The 5,000-nt window shown below is 51.6% G+C and overlaps 1 non-coding gene across 1 annotated transcript in view; it reads right to left on the minus strand.

The window, feature by feature from the left end:
* The window catches only part of LOC126447938 (small subunit ribosomal RNA), a 1,909-nt gene extending 394 nt beyond the window's left edge, over positions 1 to 1,515 (minus strand). The window contains exon 1 of the ribosomal RNA XR_007583950.1: positions 1 to 1,515. This exon is cut by the window's left edge and continues 394 nt beyond it. This is a non-coding gene — a ribosomal RNA (small subunit ribosomal RNA).
* Positions 1,516 to 5,000: the final 3,485 nt, after the last annotated feature.

A 5,000-nucleotide genomic window follows, 5' to 3' on the forward strand; every position in this document is an offset into this window, starting at 1 on the left:
GCGGCTAGAAGCCGCCTGTCCCTCTAAGAAGAAAAGTAATCGCTGACAGCACGAAGGATGTCACGCGACTAGTTAGCAGGCTAGAGTCTCGTTCGTTATCGGAATTAACCAGACAAATCGCTCCACCAACTAAGAACGGCCATGCACCACCACCCACCGAATCAAGAAAGAGCTATCAATCTGTCAATCCTTCCGGTGTCCGGGCCTGGTGAGGTTTCCCGTGTTGAGTCAAATTAAGCCGCAGGCTCCACTCCTGGTGGTGCCCTTCCGTCAATTCCTTTAAGTTTCAGCTTTGCAACCATACTTCCCCCGGAACCCAAAAGCTTTGGTTTCCCGGAGGCTGCCCGCCGAGTCATCGGAGGAACTGCGGCGGATCGCTGGCTGGCATCGTTTATGGTTAGAACTAGGGCGGTATCTGATCGCCTTCGAACCTCTAACTTTCGTTCTTGATTAATGAAAACATACTTGGCAAATGCTTTCGCTTCTGTTCGTCTTGCGACGATCCAAGAATTTCACCTCTAACGTCGCAATACGAATGCCCCCGCCTGTCCCTATTAATCATTACCTCGGGTTCCGAAAACCAACAAAATAGAACCGAGGTCCTATTCCATTATTCCATGCACACAGTATTCAGGCGGGCTTGCCTGCTTTAAGCACTCTAATTTGTTCAAAGTAAACGTGCCGGCCCACCGAGACACTCAATAAAGAGCACCCTGGTAGGATTTCAACGGGGTCCGCCTCGGGACGCACGAGCACGCACGAGGCGGTCGCACGCCTTCGGCTCGCCCCACCGGCAGGACGTCCCACGATACATGCCAGTTAAACACCGACGGGCGGTGAACCAACAGCGTGGGACACAAATCCAACTACGAGCTTTTTAACCGCAACAACTTTAATATACGCTATTGGAGCTGGAATTACCGCGGCTGCTGGCACCAGACTTGCCCTCCAATAGATACTCGTTAAAGGATTTAAAGTGTACTCATTCCGATTACGGGGCCTCGGATGAGTCCCGTATCGTTATTTTTCGTCACTACCTCCCCGTGCCGGGAGTGGGTAATTTGCGCGCCTGCTGCCTTCCTTGGATGTGGTAGCCGTTTCTCAGGCTCCCTCTCCGGAATCGAACCCTGATTCCCCGTTACCCGTTACAACCATGGTAGGCGCAGAACCTACCATCGACAGTTGATAAGGCAGACATTTGAAAGATGCGTCGCCGGTACGAGGACCGTGCGATCAGCCCAAAGTTATTCAGAGTCACCAAGGCAAACGGACCGGACGAGCCGACCGATTGGTTTTGATCTAATAAAAGCGTCCCTTCCATCTCTGGTCGGGACTCTGTTTGCATGTATTAGCTCTAGAATTACCACAGTTATCCAAGTAACGTGGGTACGATCTAAGGAACCATAACTGATTTAATGAGCCATTCGCGGTTTCACCTTAATGCGGCTTGTACTGAGACATGCATGGCTTAATCTTTGAGACAAGCATATGACTACTGGCAGGATCAACCAGGGAGCTGCGTCAACTAGAGCTGAGCAGCCGGCCGCCCGGGAGTGTGTCCCGGGGGCCCGCGCGAACACGCAAGCGTCCGCTCAATTATTCTGCAAACAGGAGGAGGCTGAGCTCCCCTGCACAACACACCTCGAAACCCTCTCAGGTCCCGGCGGCGCGCAGCGCCGTCCTAAGTACTTGGTCGGGTTCGAGAGAGGCGCAATCGCCCGGAGTTAGGCGAGTAGACGCTTTAGGTGCGACCACCCGTGCTCCCAACTGAGCTTGCCGCTGCCGACAGAGGCCCGGGAGCGTGCTGTCGTGGCATTGCCGGCGGGAGACAACACGCGCCACCTACGGTGACCGGCAGCTCCAACGCCAGCGCCACAGAAGGACAAAAGCCCCACTTGGGTGCCGAAGCGAACTCTCCCAGCACAGCGCACGCGCCAACACGTCCGCACAGCTGCGATACAAACCACCTGCGAGAACCGCTGGGGCGACCGAGCAGCAGACGGCGTCGCGGCGCCGAGCGCCGGGCGGCGGCGCATCCTCAGCGCACACAGTCCTCAATCGGACCAGCACACTGCAGATGGCCACCGCGCTTCGCACCGGGCCCGCGAGGACCTACTTTGGCCGCAAGGCGCCGCGAGCAGGGGGCGCCGGCGCGCAGCTGCGCCGCCTGCCGCGTCCGTCGGCCGGCGCGCCTGCCACTGGCCGCCCCCACCAGCCGGCTGTAGCGCGTGCGCCCACGCACCGCGCTGCCAGCACGCCGGGCGGCCCCCCCTCACCGGCCGGGGACGGTCCCACCCAGCCACCGCCGCGTATCGCCTCACACCCAGATCCCCTTTCGCGTTCGTGGGCATGGTGGGTCCCCTTTCACGTTCGTGGGCATGGTGGGTATCCCTGAAACAACCGGTTAATAGCTCGACCGATCGTCGCCAACACTGATTCACCTCTAGCGAGAACAACCGCACCACAACGGGTTACCTGTTGTTCATTTGCGTAACGTCACCAGCAAACGTAGACGTCCATCGCCATTTGCAACGAGTATTGCATGCCTGTGTCAGGTGTCACAACACACTACGTCTGCCCACATAGACGCAACAACATGTGCACGCCTCGAGAACACGTGGAAGGTAGCCCCCGTACGTATGCGGTGTCCATTGCGCGAACGACTGTCAGCCGGCCTCTGCAGGATGTCGCAGATGTGGAACGCGGTGCAACATGCTATCACGGTGTGTGAGAAGAGACGACTACGTCCGAATACACGCTCCACTACATCAACAGACTGCTCATGCTGATCGCCATCCAGGGCGTCCGTTCCTCCCACACGTCTGAATGGCGTACCACACTGCAATCCAGCTCTTATAGGGAGACGACACGTAGCTGCGTGCACAATATTTGGACTGTATGGTCTGCCGTTGCTAGGCGCAGTCGTCGTACGGTCACACATGTGCCACGATGTATCATTCAGTACATACGGACCAATGTGCAGTACAGTTTGTGGGTTTTGCGTACATCGGCGGACAGGTGACAGGCCGTACCACAACGTAGGCTGAGTACGTCGGCATGCGAAGGGCATTGAACATGCAAACTTCTCAACGACCAGCTTGCGAAGGCAGGGGGGAAGGGGGGGGGGCATGTACGTCCTGCTGCTATCCACATTACAGTGTATAGCAGGAGCATGTGGAAAGTCAGCAACACCTGCAAGGTGTTTAACATGACGCGATACACAGGGGACCGGGCAGTGCGAATAGCGAACTATATTGCGAGGGTTGCGGTTAGGCAACACTACACTAATTTAACGAGTTGCATAACAATTACAGAGCAGGTTCAGCGACAACGTGCGTCAGGTTAAGGCGCAATATAGGTTAGGTTGAGGCACAATATAGGTTAGGTTAAGGCACAACATGGGTTACGTTAAGGCACAAATTGGGTTACGTTAAGGCACAACATGGGTTACGTTAAGGCACAACATGGGTTACGTTAAGGCACAAATTAGGTTACGTTAAGGCACAAATTAGGTTACGTTAAGGCACAAATTAGGTTACGTTAAGGCACAAATTAGGTTACGTTAAGGCACAAATTAGGTTACGTTAAGGCACAAATTAGGTTACGTTAAGGCACAAATTAGGTTACGTTAAGGCACAAATTAGGTTACGTTAAGGCACAAATTAGGTTACGTTAAGGCACAAATTAGGTTACGTTAAGGCACAAATTAGGTTACGTTAAGGCACAAATTAGGTTACGTTAAGGCACAAATTAGGTTACGTTAAGGCACAAATTAGGTTACGTTAAGGCACAAATTAGGTTACGTTAAGGCACAAATTAGGTTACGTTAAGGCACAAATTAGGTTACGTTAAGGCACAAATTAGGTTACGTTAAGGCACAAATTAGGTTACGTTAAGGCACAAATTAGGTTACGTTAAGGCACAAATTAGGTTACGTTAAGGCACAAATTAGGTTACGTTAAGGCACAAATTAGGTTACGTTAAGGCACAAATTAGGTTACGTTAAGGCACAAATTAGGTTACGTTAAGGTACAATATGGGTTAGGTTAAGGTACAATATGGGTTAGGTTAAGGTACAATATGGGTTAGGTTAAGGTACAATATGGGTTAGGTTAAGGTACAATATGGGTTAGGTTAAGGCACAACGTAGGTTAGGTTAAGGCACAACATAGGTTAGGTTAAGGCACAACATAGGTTAGGTTAAGGCACAACATAGGTTAGGTTAAGGCACAACATAGGTTAGGTTAAGGCACAACATAGGTTAGGTTAAGGCACAACATAGGTTAGGTTAAGGCACAACATAGGTTAGGTTAAGGCACAACATAGGTTAGGTTAAGGCACAACGTAGGTTAGGTTAAGGCACAACGTAGGTTAGGTTAAGGCACAACGTAGGTTAGGTTAAGGCACAACGTAGGTTAGGTTAAGGCACAACGTAGGTTAGGTTAAGGCACAACGTAGGTTAGGTTAAGGCACAACGTAGGTTAGGTTAAGGCACAACGTAGGTTAGGTTAAGGCACAACGTAGGTTAGGTTAAGGCACAACGTAGGTTAGGTTAAGGCACAACGTAGGTTAGGTTAAGGCACAACGTAGGTTAGGTTAAGGCACAACGTAGGTTAGGTTAAGGCACAACGTAGGTTAGGTTAAGGCACAACGTAGGTTAGGTTAAGGCACAACGTAGGTTAGGTTAAGGCACAACGTAGGTTAGGTTAAGGCACAACGTAGGTTAGGTTAAGGCACAACGTAGGTTAGGTTAAGGCACAACGTAGGTTAGGTTAAGGCACAACGTAGGTTAGGTTAAGGCACAACGTAGGTTAGGTTAAGGCACAACGTAGGTTAGGTTAAGGCACAACGTAGGTTAGGTTAAGGCACAACGTAGGTTAGGTTAAGGCACAACGTAGGTTAGGTTAAGGCACAACGTAGGTTAGGTTAAGGCACAACGTAGGTTAGGTTAAGGCACAACGTAGGTTAGGTTAAGGCACAACATAGGTTAGGTTAAGGCA

This window comes from Schistocerca serialis, unplaced genomic scaffold (genome assembly GCF_023864345.2).
Source record: "Schistocerca serialis cubense isolate TAMUIC-IGC-003099 unplaced genomic scaffold, iqSchSeri2.2 HiC_scaffold_55, whole genome shotgun sequence".
NCBI lineage: Eukaryota > Metazoa > Arthropoda > Insecta > Orthoptera > Acrididae > Schistocerca > Schistocerca serialis.